Genomic DNA, 20,329 nt, shown 5'->3' with positions numbered 1-20,329 from the left:
TTTCATTCTGGAATCAGTCTGATGCCTTTTGAACGTCATTCAGCACCACGCTGAGCTGAAAAGGAACATCGGAACAGGAGAGGGCCATTCAGACCCTCTTCCTGCTGTGCCATTCAATTCGATCATGACGTGATCTGCAACTCAACTCTCCTTCCCCGCCTTGGACACATATCCCTTGGAACCCAAACCGAGAAATGATCTATCAATATCAGTCTTGAAAACTTGAATTGAGCCGCAATCCACATCCTTTTGGCCGAGAGAGTTCCAGCTTTCGGCCGTATTTTGTTTGCTAAAGTAATTCCTGATTTCTTGCCTGATTGGTCTGTCTCCAATTTCAAGATTAAAACCCCTCATTATGGATTCCGCCAACATCGAGAGAGATGACACAAAGATAGACAGAATTATGAGCAGTGTGGATGGAAGAATGAGATTACAGAGAGATATTACTCGATTAAGTGAATGGGCAAAACTGCGGCAAATGGATTTCAACGTAAGCAAGTTTGAGGCCGTCCACTTTGGACCTCAAAAAGATAGATCAGAAAACATATTAATGGATGTTACTCCAAAAAATTGACCTCATGACATTTTGTGTGGATTCGCTTGTTTCCAAAGTCTGCCAAACTTTTAAAAGTTACCAACGCATTGCAATAGGAACCTTATGGCCCGTACGGGGATCGAACCCGCGGCCTTGGCGTTATTAGCACCACGCTCTAACCAACTGAGCTAACCGGCCATGTATGTAGTTTAGCTTTATGGGCTTACCCGCGTGTTGGGTAGTTTGAGTTTATTTTTACACCAGCTGACAGGGTTTTGCAACGAATATTGAATAAACCACATCCCTTAAACATTGTTACTTGTTTCTGTATATACTGTCGAGGATGTAGATCAAAATTAACAAACAAAGAGCACTTTAATGTAACAAATTAAATTCCGATCAATAATATTTTACTCACAATGAACAGACCATCCATAAAACACTGCCCCGCTATAAAACATGTGGGCAGGACCCTGAGCTACTGTGAAAATGATATCACCGCAACGTGATTCGATCACGCTGCGTTTCGACGTTGAGTCAGATGTCTGTCTGTCTATCCGTCTGATTGGGTCTCTGCCTTATTCTCAGGCCAGGCTTTTTGGTCTAGGGGTATGATTCTCGCTTAGGGCGTTTTTCTAATAGAAAATGCGAGAGGTCCCGGGTTCAAATCCCGGACGAGCCCTGTTATCTCACTGCTTTTTAGTGAAAAGTCACCAATTGGATTCTGACATCTTTGCAGTTGTTCGAATTGAATTATATTTGAGCTCCAGAGGACAAAGTGCAGAAGTTTCCAAGGCGCAACACACACGGAGTAAATAAAATGTCTCAAGATGATGTGGAGATTGAAGCTGAATGTGAATTTACCCCAATTTAGGCGGTCTCATTGATATTAGATGACGGGATCGAGAAACACATATCCAATTTTGCCGATGACACAAAGATCGACAGAATTATGAGCAGTGTGGATGGAAGAATGAGATTACAGAGAGATATTACTCGATTAAGTGAATGGGCAAAACTGCGGCAAATGGATTTCAACGTAAGCAAGTTTGAGGCCGTCCACTTTGGACCTCAAAAAGATAGATCAGAAAACATATCAATGGATGTTACTCCAAAAAATTGACCTCATGACATTTTGTGTGGATTCGCTTGTTTCCAAAGTCTGCCAAACTTTTAAAAGTTACCAACGCATTGCAATAGGAACCTTACGGCCCGTACGGGGATCGAACCCGCGGCCTTGGCGTTATTAGCACCACGCTCTAACCAACTGAGCTAACCGGCCATGTATGTAGTTTAGCTTTATGGGCTTACCCGCGTGTTGGGTAGTTTGAGTTTATTTTTACACCAGCTGACAGGGTTTTGCAACGAATATTGAATAAACCACATCCCTTAAACATTGTTACTTGTTTCTGTATATACTGTCGAGGATGTAGATCAAAATTAACAAACAAAGAGCACTTTAATGTAACAAATTAAATTCCGATCAATAATATTTTACTCACAATGAACAGACCATCCATAAAACACTGCCCCGCTATAAAACCTGTGGGCAGGACCCTGAGCTACTGTGAAAATGATATCACCGCAACGTGATTCGATCACGCTGCGTTTCGACGTTGAGTCAGATGTCTGTCTGTCTATCCGTCTGATTGGGTCTCTGCCTTATTCTCAGGCCAGGCTTTTTCTTTGCTGGCTGCAGGCCTCGCTCCCCGACTGACTGAACAACTACCGGGCCGTGTGTCAGAATCAATGACTGTGACTGACTGTCTGCCCATTTATGGCCACATTTCTGAGTTCCTGCCTTCGCTCCGTGTCGCAGGCCTGTCTCTGTCCCTTCGGATCACAACACACCCACAAGCTTCACGACTGAACGCAGGTTTGGTCAGTCTGTCCTCGCAGGTCCTTCGGAAGCGAATGATTTTGAACTGAATTATTTTTCCTGAGTGACTTGTGAAGTTTGGTTCAGTGATATGTTTGCGAAAGAGAACGGAGGAAATAGTTAGTGTGCAACTCGACATTTCTCTACATCGGAATAGAAAACGTGATTGGATGGATAGAAGAGGTCTGAAAGGATGGCCGATCGGCTGTGGGTGGCACCGAATTCTGCAGTGGCTGCACTGGTTCATTACCGGTAATGAAAATGAGGTAATATGCTACCACAAGCTGCCGGTGCAAATCGTTCAGTTTCCCAAACTTGACCCACCGAATCAAATGAAGCTCCTGGGAAAGCTACAACACAACGCCGGTCTATCGGGCATCGTTTGAAGCAACTGGCAGTGTAAAGTAGCATCTACAGCCATGCATGCAAGTACTGCCATGTGCCGCTGCGATCGCCGAGTGGTTGAAGCGTTAAATTCAAGATCAAATGGAGTTTTCCTTCGCAGGTTTGATTTCTGCTCGCTGAATTATTGTTTAAAGATCCGTTCAATGCTCAAATGAATGAACTGGATCTAACTCACTTCATTTGTCTCTCTCAGAGCATGAGAGATACTCGAGCGTGGCCGGCGCTTTTAATTGGGTGCCCAATGTACTCTTGCAAAATTCAAATACACAAGAAAGAATCTTGCCCAATCTGCAACTAAAATTCTGCTACTTTGCAGAACCACCCATTTATAAGCGACTTTATTTGCACGAATCTCTCTATCTCTCCTTGTCTCTTGTCTCCATGTTGTCCCCTGATGGACTTCTCAGGCTTCCTGGAACGGGAAAGGCTGATCTAACCTGCAACACCAGCAGGGAAAGGTAAAGGAAAAAAAGACTGAGACGGTCGGAAAAGTAAAGGTGCAACCCAGCTGATAAATTCGTAGCTAATGTCTCCACATTTTTGTCTCTTCGCCCTCACAGTGAAAGAAAACAGCAATGTGAGTAAAATATACTTATGGTAGCTTGTATACTCTGACGATGCCGAGACAGATGCCAATGTAGCTTCAGATTAACTAATTCTGAAAAGTATTATTTGAAAAAACAAGTCGTACATTGTAAACGAATTTAGTAAAGAGAGGCTAATATTGGTGACTGGAAATAGGTAGTGTACAACTTGATATTGCTGTATATAGGAATAGAAAACGAGATTGGGTGGACAGAAGCGGTTGCAAAGGATAGCCGATCGGCTGAAGACTATGGTGAAATTTTAGACCGGCTGCAGGACTTTCTAGCAAGCGGCTCGTTGGTCTAGGGGTATGATTCTCGCTTAGGGCGTTTTTCTAATAGAATATGCGAGAGGTCCCGGGTTCAAATCCCGGACGAGCCCTGTTATCTCACTGCTTTTTAGTGAAAAGTCACCAATTGGATTCTGACATCTTTGCAGTTGTTCGAATTGAATTATATTTGAGCTCCAGAGGACAAAGTGCAGAAGTTTCCAAGGCGCAACACACACGGAGTAAATAAAATGTCTCAAGATGATGTGGAGATTGAAGCTGAATGTGAATTTACCCCAATTTAGGCGGTCTCATTGATATTAGATGACGGGATCGAGAAACACATATCCAAGTTTGCCGATGACACAAAGATCGACAGAATTATGAGCAGTGTGGATGGAAGAATGAGATTACAGAGAGATATTACTCGATTAAGTGAATGGGCAAAACTGCGGCAAATGGATTTCAACGTAAGCAAGTTTGAGGCCGTCCACTTTGGACCTCAAAAAGATAGATCAGAAAACATATCAATGGATGTTACTCCAAAAAATTGACCTCATGACATTTTGTGTGGATTCGCTTGTTTCCAAAGTCTGCCAAACTTTTAAAAGTTACCAACGCATTGCAATAGGAACCTTATGGCCCGTACGGGGATCGAACCCGCAGCCTTGGCGTTATTAGCACCACGCTCTAACCAACTGAGCTAACCGGCCATGTATGTAGTTTAGCTTTATGGGCTTACCCGCGTGTTGGGTAGTTTGAGTTTATTTTTACACCAGCTGACAGGGTTTTGCAACGAATATTGAATAAACCACATCCCTTAAACATTGTTACTTGTTTCTGTATATACTGTCGAGGATGTAGATCAAAATTAACAAACAAAGAGCACTTTAATGTAACAAATTAAATTCCGATCAATAATATTTTACTCACAATGAACAGACCATCCATAAAACACTGCCCCGCTATAAAACCTGTGGGCAGGACCCTGAGCTACTGTGAAAATGATATCACCGCAACGTGATTCGATCACGCTGCGTTTCGACGTTGAGTCAGATGTCTGTCTGTCTATCCGTCTGATTGGGTCTCTGCCTTATTCTCAGGCCAGGCTTTTTCTTTGCTGGCTGCAGGCCTCGCTCCCCGACTGACTGAACAACTACCGGGCCGTGTGTCAGAATCAATGACTGTGACTGACTGTCTGCCCATTTATGGCCACATTTCTGAGTTCCTGCCTTCGCTCCGTGTCGCAGGCCTGTCTCTGTCCCTTCGGATCACAACACACCCACAAGCTTCACGACTGAACGCAGGTTTGGTCAGTCTGTCCTCGCAGGTCCTTCGGAAGCGAATGATTTTGAACTGAATTATTTTTCCTGAGTGACTTGTGAAGTTTGGTTCAGTGATATGTTTGCGAAAGAGAACGGAGGAAATAGTTAGTGTGCAACTCGACATTTCTCTACATCGGAATAGAAAACGTGATTGGATGGATAGAAGAGGTCTGAAAGGATGGCCGATCGGCTGTGGGTGGCACCGAATTCTGCAGTGGCTGCAGTGGTTCATTACCGGTAATGAAAATGAGGTAATATGCTACCACAAGCTGCCGGTGCAAATCGTTCAATTTCCCAAACTTGACCCACCGAATCAAATGAAGCTCCTGGGAAAGCTACAAGACAACGCCGGTCTATCGGGCATCGTTTGAAGCAACTGGCAGTTTAAAGTAGCATCTACAGCCATGTAAGTACTGCCATGTGCCGCTGCGATCGCCGAGTGGTTGAAGCGTTAAATTCAAGATCAAATGGAGTTTTCCTTCGCAGGTTTGATTTCTGCTCGCTGAATTATTGTTTAAAGATTCGTTCAATGCTCAAATGAATGAACTGGATCTAACTCACTTCATTTGTCTCTCTCAGAGCATGAGAGATACTCGAGCGTGGCCGGCGCTTTTAATTGGGTGCCCAATGTACTCTTGCAAAATTCAAATACACAAGAAAGAATCTTGCCCAATCTGCAACTAAAATTCTGCTACTTTGCAGAACCACCCATTTATAAGCGACTTTATTTGCACGAATCTCTCTATCTCTCCTTGTCTCTTGTCTCCATGTTGTCCCCTGATGGACTTCTCAGGCTTCCTGGAACGGTAAAGGCTGATCTAACCTGCAACACCAGCAGGGAAAGGTAAAGGAAAAAAAGACTGAGACGGTCAGAAAAGTAAAGGTGCAACCCAGCTGATAAATTCGTAGCTAATGTCTCCACATTTTTGTCTCTTCGCCCTCACAGTGAAAGAAAACAGCAATGTGAGTAAAATATACTTATGGTAGCTTGTATACTCTGACGATGCCGAGACAGATGCCAATGTAGCTTCAGATTAACTAATTCTGAAAAGTATTATTTGAAAAAACAAGTCGTACATTGTAAACGAATTTAGTAAAGAGAGGCTAATATTGGTGACTGGAAATAGGTAGTGTACAACTTGATATTGCTGTATATAGGAATAGAAAACGAGATTGGGTGGACAGAAGCGGTTGCAAAGGATAGCCGATCGGCTGAAGACTATGGTGAAATTTTAGACCGGCTGCAGGACTTTCTAGCAAGCGGCTCGTTGGTCTAGGGGTATGATTCTCGCTTAGGGCGTTTTTCTAATAGAATATGCGAGAGGTCCCGGGTTCAAATCCCGGACGAGCCCTGTTATCTCACTGCTTTTTAGTGAAAAGTCACCAATTGGATTCTGACATCTTTGCAGTTATTCGAATTGAATTATATTTGAGCTCCAGAGGACAAAGTGCAGAAGTTTCCAAGGCGCAACACACACGGAGTAAATAAAATGTCTCAAGATGATGTGGAGATTGAAGCTGAATGTGAATTTACCCCAATTTCGGCGGTCTCATTGATATTAGATGACGGGATCGAGAAACACATATCCAAGTTTGCCGATGACACACAGATAGACAGAATTATGAGCAGTGTGGATGGAAGAATGAGATTACAGAGAGATATTACTCGATTAAGTGAATGGGCAAAACTGCGGCAAATGGATTTCAACGTAAGCAAGTTTGAGGCCGTCCACTTTGGACCTCAAAAAGATAGATCAGAAAACATATCAATGGATGTTACTCCAAAAAATTGACCTCATGACATTTTGTGTGGATTCGCTTGTCTCTCAAGTCTGCCAAACTTTTAAAAGTTACCAAAATATTGCAATAGGAACCTTATGGCCCGTACGGGGATCGAACCCGCGACCTTGGCGTTATTAGCACCACGCTCTAACCAACTGAGCTAACCGGCCATGTGGACATCTTAGCTTTATGGGCTTACCCGCGTGTTGGGTAGTTTGTGTTTATTTTTACACCAGCTGACAGAGTTTCACAACGAATATTGAATAAAACAACATCCCTTAAACATTGTTACTTGTTTCTGTATATACTGTCGAGGATGTAGATCAAAATTAACAAACAAAGAGCACTTTAATGTGACAAATTAAATTCCGATCAATATTATTTTACTAACAATCAACACCCCATCCATAAAACACTGCCCCGCTATAAAACCTGTGGGCAGGACCCTGAGCTGTCTGTCTGTCTGTCTGTCTGTCTGTTTATCCGTCTGATTGGGTCTCGGCCTTATTCTCAGGCCAGGCGTTTTGTTTGCTGGCTGCAGGCCTCGCTCCCCGACTGACTGAACAACTACCGGGCCGTGTGTCAGAATCAATGACTGTGACTGACTGTCTGCCCATTTATGGCCACATTTCTGAGTTCCTGCCTTCGCTCTGTGTCGCAGGCCTGTCTCTGTCCCTTAGGATCACAACACACCCACAAGCTTCACGACTGAACGCAGGTTTGGTCAGTCTGTCCTCGCAGGTCCTTCGGAAGCGAATGATTTTGAACTGAATTATTTTTCCTGAGTGACTTGTGAAGTTTGGTTCAGTGATATGTTTGCGAAAGAGAACGGAGGAAATAGTTAGTGTGCAACTCGACATTTCTCTACATCGGAATAGAAAACGTGATTGGATGGATAGAAGAGGTCTGAAAGGATGGCCGATCGGCTGTGGGTGGCACCGAATTCTGCAGTGGCTGCAGTGGTTCATTACCGGTAATGAAAATGAGGTAATATGCTACCACAAGCTGCCGGTGCAAATCGTTCAATTTCCCAAACTTGACCCACCGAATCAAATGAAGCTCCTGGGAAAGCTACAAGACAACGCCGGTCTATCGGGCATCGTTTGAAGCAACTGGCAGTGTAAAGTAGCATCGACAGCCATGCATGCAAGTACTGCCATGTGCCGCTGCGATCGCCGAGTGGTTGAAGCGTTAAATTCAAGATCAAATGGAGTTTTCCTTCGCAGGTTTGATTTCTGCTCGCTGAATTATTGTTTAAAGATCCGTTCAATGCTCAAATGAATGAACTGGATCTAACTCACTTCATTTGTCTCTCTCAGAGCATGAGAGATACTCGAGCGTGGCCGGCGCTTTTAATTGGGTGCCCAATGTACTCTTGCAAAATTCAAATACACAAGAAAGAATCTTGCCCAATCTGCAACTAAAATTCTGCTACTTTGCAGAACCACCCATTTATAAGCGACTTTATTTGCACGAATCTCTCTATCTCTCCTTGTCTCTTGTCTCCATGTTGTCCCCTGATGGACTTCTCAGGCTTCCTGGAACGGTAAAGGCTGATCTAACCTGCAACACCAGCAGGGAAAGGTAAAGGAAAAAAAGACTGAGACGGTCGGAAAAGTAAAGGTGCAACCCAGCTGATAAATTCGTAGCTAATGTCTCCACATTTTTGTCTCTTCGCCCTCACAGTGAAAGAAAACAGCAATGTGAGTAAAATATCCTTATGGTAGCTTGTATACTCTGACGATGCCGAGACAGATGCCAATGTAGCTTCAGATTAACTAATTCTGAAAAGTATTATTTGAAAAAACAAGTCGTACATTGTAAACGAATTTAGTAAAGAGAGGCTAATATTGGTGACTTGAAATAGGTAGTGTACAACTTGATATTGCTGTATTTTGGAATAGAAAACGAGATTGGGTGGACAGAAGCGGTTGGAAAGGATAGCCGATCGGCTGAAGACTATGGTGAAATTTTAGACCGGCTGCAGGACTTTCTAGCAAGCGGCTCGTTGGTCTAGGGGTATGATTCTCGCTTAGGGCGTTTTTCTAATAGAATATGCGAGAGGTCCCGGGTTCAAATCCCGGACGAGCCCTGTTATCTCACTGCTTTTTAGTGAAAAGTCACCAATTGGATTCTGACATCTTTGCAGTTGTTCGAATTGAATTATATTTGAGCTCCAGAGGAAAAAGTGCAGAAGTTTCCAAGGCGCAACACACACGGAGCAAAAAAAAAGAAAACATATCAATGGATGTTACTCCAAAAAATTGACCTCATGACATTTTGTGTGGATTCGCTTGTTTCCAAAGTCTGCCAAACTTTTAAAAGTTCCCAACGCATTGCAATAGGAACCTTATGGCCCGTACGGGGATCGAACCCGCGGCCTTGGCGTTATTAGCACCACGCTCTAACCAACTGAGCTAACCGGCCATGTATGTAGTTTAGCTTTATGGGCTTACCCGCGTGTTGGGTAGTTTGAGTTTATTTTTGCACCAGCTGACAGGGTTTTGCAACGAATATTGAATAAACCACATCCCTTAAACATTGTTACTTGTTTCTGTATATACTGTCGAGGATGTAGATCAAAATTAACAAACAAAGAGCACTTTAATGTAACAAATTAAATTCCGATCAATAATATTTTACTCACAATGAACAGACCATCCATAAAACACTGCCCCGCTATAAAACCTGTGGGCAGGACCCTGAGCTACTGTGAAAATGATATCACCGCAACGTGATTCGATCACGCTGCGTTTCGACGTTGAGTCAGATGTCTGTCTGTCTATCCGTCTGATTGGGTCTCTGCCTTATTCTCAGGCCAGGCTTTTTCTTTGCTGGCTGCAGGCCTCGCTCCCCGACTGACTGAACAACTACCGGGCCGTGTGTCAGAATCAATGACTGTGACTGACTGTCTGCCCATTTATGGCCACATTTCTGAGTTCCTGCCTTCGCTCCGTGTCGCAGGCCTGTCTCTGTCCCTTCGGATCACAACACACCCACAAGCTTCACGACTGAACGCAGGTTTGGTCAGTCTGTCCTCGCAGGTCCTTCGGAAGCGAATGATTTTGAACTGAATTATTTTTCCTGAGTGACTTGTGAAGTTTGGTTCAGTGATATGTTTGCGAAAGAGAACGGAGGAAATAGTTAGTGTGCAACTCGACATTTCTCTACATCGGAATAGAAAACGTGATTGGATGGATAGAAGAGGTCTGAAAGGATGGCCGATCGGCTGTGGGTGGCACCGAATTCTGCAGTAACAATGTTTGAGGGATGTGGTTTATTCAATATTCGTTGGAAAACCCTGTCAGCTTGTGTGAAAATAAACACAAACTACCCAACACGCGGCTAAGACGTATACATGGACGGTTAGCTCAGATGGTTAGAGCGTGCTGCTAATAACGCCAAGGTCGCGGGTTCGATCCCCGTACGGGCCATGAGGTTCCTATTGAAATATTTTGGGAACTTTTGGAAGTTTGGCAGACTTGAGAAACAAGCGAATCCACACAAAATGTCATGAGGTCAATTTTTTGGAGCAACATCCATTCATATGTTTTCTGATCTATCTTTTTGAGGTCCAAAGTGGACGGCCTCAAACTTGCTTACGTTGAAATCCATTTGCCGCAGTTTTGCCCATTCACTTAATCTCGTAATATCTCTCTGTAATCTCATTCTTCCATCCAAACTGCTATGAATTCTGTCTATCTTTGTGTCATCGGCAAACTTGGATATGTGGTTCTCGATCCCGTCATCTGATATCAATGAGACCGCCTAAATTGGGGTAAATTCACATTCAGCTTCAATCTCCACATCATCTTGAGACATTTTATTTACTCCTGATGTGTTGCGCCTTGGAAACTTCTGCACTTTGTCCTCTGGAGCGCAAATATAATTCAATTCGAACAACTGCAAAGATGTCAGAATCCAATTGGTGACTTTTCACGAAAAAGCAGTGAGATAACAGGGCTCGTCCGGGATTTGAACCCGGGACCTCTCGCATATTCCATTGGAAAAACGCCAAAACGAGAATCATACCCCTCGACCAACGAGCCGCTTGCTAGAAAGCCCTGCAGCCGGTCTAAAATTTCACCACAGTCTTCAGCCGATCGGCTGTCCTTTCCAACCGCTTCTGTCCACCCAATCTCGTTTTCTATTCCTATTTGCAGCAATATCAAGTTGTACACTACCTATTCCCAGTCACCAATATTAGCCTCTCTTTACTAAATTCGTTTACAATGTACGACTTGTTTCTTCAAATAATACTTTTCAGAATTAGTTAATCTGAAGCTACATTGGCATCTGTCTCGGCATCGTCAGAGTATACAAGCTACCATAAGTATATTTTACTCACATTGCTGTTTCCTTTCACTGTGAGGGCGAAGAGACAAAAATGTGGAGACATTAGCTACGACTTTATCAGCTGGGTTGCACCTTTACTTTTCCGACCGTCTCAATCTTTTTTTCCTTTACCTTTCCCTGCTGGTGTTGCAGGTTCGATCAGCCTTTACCGTTCCAGGAAGCCTGAGAAGTCCATCAGGGGACAACACAGAGACAAGAGACAAGGAGAGATAGAGAGATTCATGTGAATAAAGTCGCTTTTAAATGGGTGGTTCTGCAAAGTAGCAGAATTTTAGTTGCAGATTGGGCAAGATTCTTTCTTGTGGATTTGAATTTTGCAAGAGTACATTGGGCACCCAATTAAAAGCGCCGGCCACGCTCGAGTATCTCTCATGCACTGAGAGAGATAAATGAAGTGAATTAGATCCAGTTCATTCATTTGAGCATTGAACGGATCTTTAAACAATAATTCAGCGAGCAGAAATCAAACCTGTGAAGGAAAACTCCATTTCATCTTGAATTTAACGCTTTAACCACTCGGCGATCGCAGCGGCACATGGCAGTACTTGCATGGCTGCAGATGCCACTTTAAACTGCCAGTTGCTTCAAACGATGCCCGATAGACCGGCGTTGTCTTGCAGCTTTCCCACGAGCTTCATTTAATACGGTGGGTCAAGTTTGGGAAATTGAATGATTTTCACCGGCATCTTGTGGTAGTATATTACCTCATTTTCATTACCGGTAATGAACCACTGCAGCCACTGCAGAATTCGGTGCCACCCACAGCCGATCGGCCATCCTTTCAGACCTCTTCTATCCATCCAATCACGTTTTCTATTCCGATGTAGAGAAATGTCGAATTGAACACTAACTATTTCCTCCGTTCTCTTTCGCAAACATATCACTGAACAAAACTTCACAAGTCACTCAGGAAAAATAATTCAGTTCAAAATCATTAGCTTCCGAAGGACCTGCGAGGACAGACTGACCAAACCTGCGTTCAGTCGTGAAGCTTGTGGGTGTGTTGTGATCCTAAGGGACAGAGACAGGCTTGCGACACAGAGCGAAGGCAGGAACTCAGAAATGTGGCCATAAATGGGCAGACAGTCAGTCACAGTCATTGATTCTGACACACAGCCCGGTAGTTGTTCAGTCAGTCGGGCAGCGAGGCCTGCAGCCAGCAAACAAAAAGCCTGGCCTGAGAATAAGGCAGAGACCCAATCAGACGGATAAACAGACAGGCAGATAGACAGACAGACATCTGACTCAACGTCAAATCGCAGCGTGATCGAATCACGTTGCGGTGATATCATTTTTCACAGCTTCTCAGGGTCCTGCCCACAGGTTTCAGAGCGGGGCAGTGTTTTATGGATGGGCTGTTCATTGTTGGTAAAATAATATTGATCGGAATTTAATTTGTTACATTAAAGTGCTCTTTGTTTGTTAATTTTGATCTACATCCTCGACAGTATATACAGAAACAAGTAACAATGTTTAAGTGATATGGTTTATTCAATATTCGTTGTAAAACCCTGTCAGCTGGTGTAAAAATAAACACAAACTACCCAACACGCGGGTAAGCCCATAAAGCTAAGATGTACACATGGCTGGTTAGCTCAGTTGGTTATAGCGTGGTGCTAATAACGCCAAGGTCGCGGGTTCGATCCCCGTACGGGCCATATGATTTCTATTGCAATATTTTGTTAACTTTTAAAAGTTTGGCAGACTTTCGAAACAAGCGAATCGACACAAAATGTCATAAGGTTAATTTTGTCGAGTGACATCCATTGATATATTTTCTGATCTATCTTTTTGAGGTCCAAAGTGGACGGCCTCACACTTGCTCACGTTGAAATCCATTTGCCGCAGTTTTGCCCATTCACTTAATCTAGTAATATCTCTCTGTAATCTCATTCTTCCATCCACACTGCTTATAATTCTGTCTATCTTTGTGTCATCGGCAAACTTGAATATGTGGTTCTCGATCCCGTCATCTAATATCAATGAGACCGCCGAAATTGGGGTAAATTCACATTCAGCTTCAATCTCCACATCATCTTGAGACATTTTATTTCCTCCATGTGTGTTGGGCCTTGGAAACTTCTGCACTTTGTCCTCTGGAGCTGAAATATAATTCAATTCGAACAACTGCAGAGATGTCAGAATCCAATTGGTGACTTTTCACGAAAAAGCAGTGCGCTCACAGGGCTCGTCCGGGATTTGAACCCAGGACCTCTTGCATATTTCATTCGAAAAACGCCGAAAGCGAAAATCATACCCCGACGCCCAAAGCGAGAATCACACCCCAAGATCAACGAGCCGCTTGCTCGAAAGGCCTGCAGCCGGTCTAAAATTTCAACATCGTCTTCCGCCGATCGGCTATCCTTTCCAACCGCTTCTGTCCACCCAATCTCGTTTTCTATTCCTATATGCAGCAATATCAAGTTGTACACTTCCTATTTCCATTCACCAATATTAGCCTCTCTTTACTAAATTCGTTTACAATGTACGACTTGTTTTTTCAAACAATACTTTTCAGAATTAGTTAATCTGAAGCTACATTGGCATCTGTCTCGGCATCGTCAGAGGATACAAGCTGCCTGAGTATATTTTACTCACATTGCTGTTTTCTTTCACTGTGAGGGCGAAGAGACAAAAATGTGGAGACATTAGCTACGAATTTATCAGCTGGGTTGCACCTTTCCTTTTCCGACCGTCTCAGTCTTTATTTTTTTTCCCTTTCCCTGCTGGTGTTGCAGGTTCGATCAGCCTTCACCGTTCCAGGAAGCCTGAGAATTCCATCAGGGGACAACATAGAGACAAGGAGAGACAGAGAGATTCATGTAAATAAAGTCGAGTATAAATGGGTGGTTCTGCAAAGTAGCAGAATTTTAGTTGCAGATTGGGCAAGATTCTTTCTTGTGTATTTGAATTTTGCAAGATTACATTGGGCACCCAATTAAAAGCGCCGGCCACGTTCGAGTATCTCTCATGCTCTGAGAGAGATAAATGAAGTGAGTTAGATCCAGTTCATTCATTTGAGCATTGAACGGATCTTTAAACAATAATTCAGCGAGCCGAAATCAAACCTGCGAAGGAAAACTCAATTTGATCTTGAATGTAACGCTTCAACCACTCGGCGATCGCAGCGGCACATGGCAGTACTTGCATGGCTGTAGATGCCACTTTAAACTGCCAGTTGCTTCAAACGATGCCCGATAGACCGGCGTTGTCTTATCGCTTTCCCACGAGTTTCATTTGATTCGGTGGGTCAAGTTTGGGAAATTGAATGATTTTCAGCGGCAGCTTGTGGTAGCATATTACCTCATTTTCATTACCGGTAATGAACCACTGCAGCCACTGCAGAATTCGGTGCCACCCACAGCCGATCGGCCATCCTTTCAGACCTCTTATATCCATCCAATCACGTTTTCTATTCCGATGTAGAGAAATGGCGAGTTGCACACTAACTGTTTCCTCCGTTCTCTTTCGCAAACATATCACTGAACAAAACTTCACAAGGCACTCAGGAAAAATAATTCAGTTCAAAATCATTAGCTTCCGAAGGACCTGCGAGGACAGACTGACCAAACCTGCGTTCAGTCGTGAAACTTGTGGGTGTCTTGTAATCCTAAGGGACAGAGACAGGCCTGCGACACAGAGCGAAGGCAGGAACTCAGAAATGTGGCCATAAATGGGCAGACAGTCAGTCACAGTCATTGATTCTGACAGTCAGTCAGTCGGGGAGCGAGGCCTGCAGCCAGCAAACAAAAAGCCTGGCCTGAGAATAAGGCAGAGACCCAATCAGACGGATAAACAGACAGACAGATAGACAGACAGATATCTGACTCAACGTCAAAACGCAGCATGATCGAATCACGTTGCGGTGATATCATTTTCACAGTAGCTCAGGGTCCTGCCCACAGGTTTTATAGCGGGGCAGTGTTTTATGGATGGGCTGTTCATTGTTAGTAAAATAATATTGATCGGAATTTAATTTGTTACATTAAAGTGCTCTTTGTTTGTTAATTTCGATCTGCATCCTCGACAATGTATACAGAAACAAGTAACAATGTTTAAGGGATGTGGTTTGTTCAACATTCGTTCAAAAACCCTGTCAGCCGGTTTAAAAATAAACACAAACTACCCAACACGTGGGTAAGCCCATAAAGCTAAGCTGTATACATGGCCGGTTAGCTCAGTTGGCTAGAGCATGGTACTCATAACGACATGGTCGCGGGTTCGATCCCCGTACGGGCCATGAGATTTTGGTAACTTTTAAAAGTTTGGCAGACTTTTGAAACAAGCGAATTCGCAGAAAATGTCATGAGGTTAATTTTTTGGAGTAACATCCATTAATATGTTTTCTTATCTATCTTTTTGAGGTCCAAAGTGGACGGCCTCACACTTGCTTACGTTAAAATCCATTGGCCGCAGTTTTGCCCATTCACTTAATCTAGTAATATCTCTCTGTGATCTCATTCTTCCATCTGCACTGCTTATAATTCTGTCTATCTTTGTGTCATCTCTCTCTATGTTGGCGGAATCCATAATGAGGGGTTTTAATCTTGAAATTGGAGACAGACCAATCAGGCAAGAAATCAGGAATTACTTTAGCAAACAAAATATGGCCGAAAGCTGGAACTCTCTCGGCCAAAAGGATGTGGATTGTGGCTCAATTCAAATTTTCAAGACTGATATTGATAGATCATTTCTCGGTTTGGGTTCCAAGGGATTTGTGTTCAAGGCGGGGAAGGAGAGTTGAGTTGCAGATCACGTCATGATCGAATTGAATGGCACAGCAGGAAGAGGGGCTGAATGGCCCTCTCCTGTTCCGATGTTCCTTTTCAGCTCAGCGTGGTGCTGAATGACGTGCAAAAGGCATCAGACTGACTCCAGAATGAAAATCAGGTGCACAGAAGGAGAAACCCTGAGATTGCAGAACGAACTGAACCCCTGCAGCAAAGCCAACAGCTGTCTCTCTACAATAATAGAATGGGAAGAATTTTAGCAACCAGCCCGGCTAGCTCAGTCGGTAGAGCATGAGACTCTTAATCTCAGGGTCGTGGGTTCGAGCCCCACGTTGGGCGATTTGTGTTCTATTTTTCACAATGGGTCATAAAATTTTCAAATTGCAACCTCTTTTCTCGAGTTCATGAAATCCAGTTAAAAAACAGACACAACACTGAGCTGTGTGAAATGAAACCTTGAGCGTTGCCAAATATCCAGTCCCTCCAGATTCTACCTTCTCATTCCCTCCAGATGGGACACGGCAGATTATCGGTTCAATCGGCTTCATTTATTGCTGTTATCAAAAATGTTGAATGTTCGAAATTGTAATATTTGGAAGATGACATCTCTGGATCCATTCGCCTCTCTGATACATCCTGAGCCCCCCTTACCCTCTTTGATTCTCGCTGAGATCCTTAACTTCTCTGATACACTCTGTCTCTGAGCTCAGAGAGTCCATGATCATCTTTGAACCTTGTCAGCGTTCTTTACCTTCTCTCATACCCACTGAGTGCCCCTGACACAGATCTGCCCTGAGCCCCCTTGCACTCTCTCAGACTCGGCAGTCCTTCCCCTCTCCCAGTTCTTAATGTACTCTCCGATGCCCTCTGACAGTCCCTTCCCTTCTCTGAGCCCCCTGACACTTTCTGATGACATCTGACTATCCCTTCCCCGCTCTGAGATCCCCTTGCACTCTCTGATACCCTCTGACAGTCCCTTCCCCTCTCTGAGATCCCCTTGCCCCGATGGATCGCCACTAAGAAGCCATTAGGCTCCCTGATACATTCTCAGAAACCATTACCCTCCCTGATATCCAAGTGCGATGTAATTTTACAGGTGGATCGACCGGTCTGTGTTCAGGATGAGATCCAGAATTTGTTCGGTCGCTGCTACTTCGGACTCTCGGAATCTGAGAGCTCTATCGGCGATCGGTACCGATCTGCTACTATAGACTGGGTGTGGGTGTATGAGCGCGCTGTTGCTTTATAAACCGAATGAGTTTATATATGAGAGCGATGTTTATATGTGAACTGTGGGTGTGAAAATATGAGTGCGATGTTTATATATGAACTGTGGGTGAGTATATATGAATGCGATGTTTATATGTGAACTGTGAGTGAGTATAAATGAGCCACAGCAATGTGGTTGATTCTTAATTGCCCTCTGAAAAGGCCTAGCAAGCCACTCAGTTGTAAAATCTCGCTAATAAAAGTCATAATAAGAATAAAACCGGACGGACCACCCGGCATCGGACCACGAGGCACCGGACACGACAAAGGCAAACCAAGCCCAGTCGACCCTGCAAAGTCCTCCTCACTAACATCTGGGGACTTGTGCCAAAATTGGGAGAGCTGTCCCACTGACTAGTCAAGCAAAAGCCTGACATAGCGATACTTACAGAATCATACCTTTCAGCCAACGTCCAAGATTCTTCCATCACCATCCCTGTGCATGTCCTGTCCCACCGGCAGGACAGACCGACCAGAGGTGGCGGTGCAGTGATATACAGTCAGGAGGGAGTGGCCCTGGGAGTCCTCAACATTGACTCTGGACCCCATGAAATCTCATGGCATCAGGTCAAACAAGTGCAAGAAAAGCTCCTGCAGATTACCACCAACCGCCCTCCCTCAGCTGATGTATCAATCCTCCTCCATGTTGAACACCACTTGGGGGAAGCACTGAGGGTAGCAAGGGCACAGGATGTACTCTAGATGGAGGACTTCAATGTCCATCACCAAGAGTGGCTCGGTCGTATCACTGCTCACTGAGCTGGCCGAGGCCCGAAGGAAATAGCTGCCAGACTGGAACTGCGGCAGATGGTGAGAGAACCAACACGAGGGAAAAAGTTACTTGACCTCGTCGTCACCAATCTACCTGTCGCAAATGCATCTGTCCATGACAGTATTGGTAGGAGTGACCACCGCACCGTCCTCGTGGAGACGAAGTCCCGTCTTCGCACTGAGGACACCATCCACCGTGTTGTGTGGCACTACCACCGTGCGAAATAGGATAGATTCAGAACAGGTCTCGCAGCTCAAAACTGGGCATCCATGAGGTGTTGCGGGCCATCAACAGTAGCAGAATCGTATTCCAGCATAATCTGTAATATCTTGGCCCGGCATATTCCTCACTCTACCATTAATAAACAAGCCAGGGGATCAACCCTGGTTCAATGTGGAGTGCATAAGAGCATGCCAGGAACAGCACCAGGCGTACCTAAAAATTAGGTTCCAACCTAGTGAAGCTACAATTCAGGACTACATGCATGCTAAACATCGGAAGCAACATGCCATAGACAGAGCTAAGCGAATCCACAACCAACGGATCACATTAAAGCTCTGCAGTCCTGCCACATCCAGTCGTGAATGGTGGTGGACAATTAAACAACTAACGGGAGGAGGAGGCTGTGTAAACATCCCCATCCTCAATGATGGCAGAATCCAGCACGTAAGTGCAAAAGACAAGGCTGAAGCGTTTGCAACCATCTTCAGGAAGAAGTGCCGAGTGGATGATCCATCTCAGCCTTCTCCCGATATCTCCACCATCACAGAAGCCAGTCTTCAGCCAATTCGAATCATTCCACGTGATAGCAAGAAACGGCTGAATGCACTGGATGCAGCAAAGGCTATGGTCCCCGACAACATCCCGGCTGCAGTGTTGAAGACTTCTGCTCCAGAACGAGCTGCGCCTCGAGCCAAACTGTTCCAGAACAGCTACAACACTGACATCTACCCGACAACGAGGAAAATTGCCCAGGTATGTGCTGTCCACAAAAAGCAGGACAAATCGAATCCGGCCAATTACCGCCCCATCAGTCTACTATCAATCATCAGCAAAGTGATGGAAGGTGTCGTCGACAGTGCTATCAAGCGGCACTTACTCACCAATAACCTGCTCACCGATGCTCTGTTTGGGTTCCGCCAGCACCACTCGGCTGCAGACCTCATTGCATCCTTGGTCCAAACATGGACAAAAGAGCTGAATTCCAGAGGTGAGGTGAGAGTGACTGCCCTTCATTTCAAGGCAGCATTTGACCGAGTGTGGCACCAAGGGGCTCCAGTAAAATTGAAGTGAATGGGAATCAGGGGGTAAACTCTCCAGTGGCTGGTGTCATACTTAGCAAAAAGGAAGATTGTGATGGTTGTTGGAGGCCAAACATCTCAGCCCCAGGACATTGCTGCAGGGGTTCCTCAGGGCAGTGTCCTCGGCCCAACCATCTTCAGCTGCTTCATCAATGACCTCCCCTCCATCATAAGGTCAGAAATGGGGATGTTCGCTGATGATTGTAAAGTGTTCAGTTCCATTCGTAACCCCTCAAATAACGAAGCAGTCCGAGCCGGCATGCAGCAAGACCTGGACAACATCCAGGCTTGGGCTCATCAGTGGCAAGTAACATTGGCGCCAGACAAGGGCCAGGCAATGACCATCTCCTACAAGCGACAGTCTAACCACCTGCCCTTGACATTCAACGGCATTACCATCGCCGAATCCCCCACCATCAACATCCTGGGGCTCAAAATTGACCAGAAACTTAACTGGACCAGCCATATAAACACTGTGGCTGCAAGAGCAGGTCAGAGGCTAGATATTCTGCGGCGAGTGACTCACCTCCTGACCCCCCAAAGCCTTTCTACCATCTGCAAGTCACAAGTCAGGAGTGTGATGGAATACTCTCCACTCGCCTGGATGAGTGCAGCTCAACAACACATAAGAAGCTCGACACCATCCAGGACAAAGCAGCCCGCTTGATTGGCACCCCATCCACCACTCTAAACATTCACTCCCTTCACCACCGGCGCACAGTGGTTGCAGTGTTTACCATCCACAGGATGCAGTGCAGCAACTCGCCAAGGCTTCTTCGACAGCACCTCCCAAACCCGCGACCTCTACCACCTAGAAGGACAAGGGCAGCAGACACATGGGAACAAGACCACCTGCACGTTCCCCGCCAAGTCACACACCATCCCGACTTGGAAATATATGGCCGTTCCTTCATCGTCGCTGGTTCAAAATCCTGGAACTCCCTTCCTAACAGCACTGTGGGAGAAGCTTCTCCGCACGGACTGCAGCAGTTCTGGAAGGCCAATTCGGGATGGGCAATAAATGCTGGCCTCGCCAGCGACGCCCAAATCGCATGCACGAATAAAAAAAATGCGATTTTAATATATAAGCTGTGGGTGACTATCAATGAATGCGCTATTTAT

General features: G+C 44.9%; 12 non-coding genes across 12 annotated transcripts; 7 read left to right on the top strand and 5 right to left on the bottom strand.

Moving 5' to 3' along the window:
- Positions 1-659: 659 nt before the first annotated feature.
- On the bottom strand, positions 660-733 carry trnai-aau (transfer RNA isoleucine (anticodon AAU)). Its single transcript has one exon. It is a non-coding gene; the product is annotated as a tRNA-Ile (tRNA).
- A 1,010-nt stretch (positions 734-1,743) lies between these two features.
- trnai-aau (transfer RNA isoleucine (anticodon AAU)) lies at positions 1,744-1,817 on the bottom strand. Its single transcript has one exon. It is a non-coding gene; the product is annotated as a tRNA-Ile (tRNA).
- A 1,878-nt stretch (positions 1,818-3,695) lies between these two features.
- On the top strand, positions 3,696-3,785 carry trnap-agg (transfer RNA proline (anticodon AGG)). Its single transcript is given in 2 exon segments — positions 3,696-3,731; positions 3,750-3,785. It is a non-coding gene; the product is annotated as a tRNA-Pro (tRNA).
- Positions 3,786-4,311: 526 nt separating this feature from the next.
- trnai-aau (transfer RNA isoleucine (anticodon AAU)) lies at positions 4,312-4,385 on the bottom strand. The gene has a single exon. It is a non-coding gene; the product is annotated as a tRNA-Ile (tRNA).
- Positions 4,386-6,259: 1,874 nt separating this feature from the next.
- On the top strand, positions 6,260-6,349 carry trnap-agg (transfer RNA proline (anticodon AGG)). The gene is given in 2 exon segments: positions 6,260-6,295; positions 6,314-6,349. It is a non-coding gene; the product is annotated as a tRNA-Pro (tRNA).
- A 526-nt stretch (positions 6,350-6,875) lies between these two features.
- Positions 6,876-6,949, bottom strand: trnai-aau (transfer RNA isoleucine (anticodon AAU)). The gene has a single exon. It is a non-coding gene; the product is annotated as a tRNA-Ile (tRNA).
- A 1,832-nt stretch (positions 6,950-8,781) lies between these two features.
- Positions 8,782-8,871, top strand: trnap-agg (transfer RNA proline (anticodon AGG)). The gene is given in 2 exon segments: positions 8,782-8,817; positions 8,836-8,871. It is a non-coding gene; the product is annotated as a tRNA-Pro (tRNA).
- A 261-nt stretch (positions 8,872-9,132) lies between these two features.
- trnai-aau (transfer RNA isoleucine (anticodon AAU)) lies at positions 9,133-9,206 on the bottom strand. The gene has a single exon. It is a non-coding gene; the product is annotated as a tRNA-Ile (tRNA).
- Positions 9,207-10,139: 933 nt separating this feature from the next.
- On the top strand, positions 10,140-10,213 carry trnai-aau (transfer RNA isoleucine (anticodon AAU)). Its single transcript has one exon. It is a non-coding gene; the product is annotated as a tRNA-Ile (tRNA).
- Positions 10,214-12,719: 2,506 nt separating this feature from the next.
- trnai-aau (transfer RNA isoleucine (anticodon AAU)) lies at positions 12,720-12,793 on the top strand. The gene has a single exon. It is a non-coding gene; the product is annotated as a tRNA-Ile (tRNA).
- A 2,508-nt stretch (positions 12,794-15,301) lies between these two features.
- On the top strand, positions 15,302-15,375 carry trnam-cau (transfer RNA methionine (anticodon CAU)). The gene has a single exon. It is a non-coding gene; the product is annotated as a tRNA-Met (tRNA).
- Positions 15,376-16,131: 756 nt separating this feature from the next.
- Positions 16,132-16,204, top strand: trnak-cuu (transfer RNA lysine (anticodon CUU)). The gene has a single exon. It is a non-coding gene; the product is annotated as a tRNA-Lys (tRNA).
- The last annotated feature ends 4,125 nt before the right edge of the window (positions 16,205-20,329 follow it).

The sequence above is a fragment of the Heptranchias perlo genome, chromosome 20 (assembly GCF_035084215.1).
Source record: "Heptranchias perlo isolate sHepPer1 chromosome 20, sHepPer1.hap1, whole genome shotgun sequence".
Lineage (NCBI taxonomy): Eukaryota > Metazoa > Chordata > Chondrichthyes > Hexanchiformes > Hexanchidae > Heptranchias > Heptranchias perlo.
This window is presented reverse-complemented; position numbering and strand designations above follow the sequence as displayed.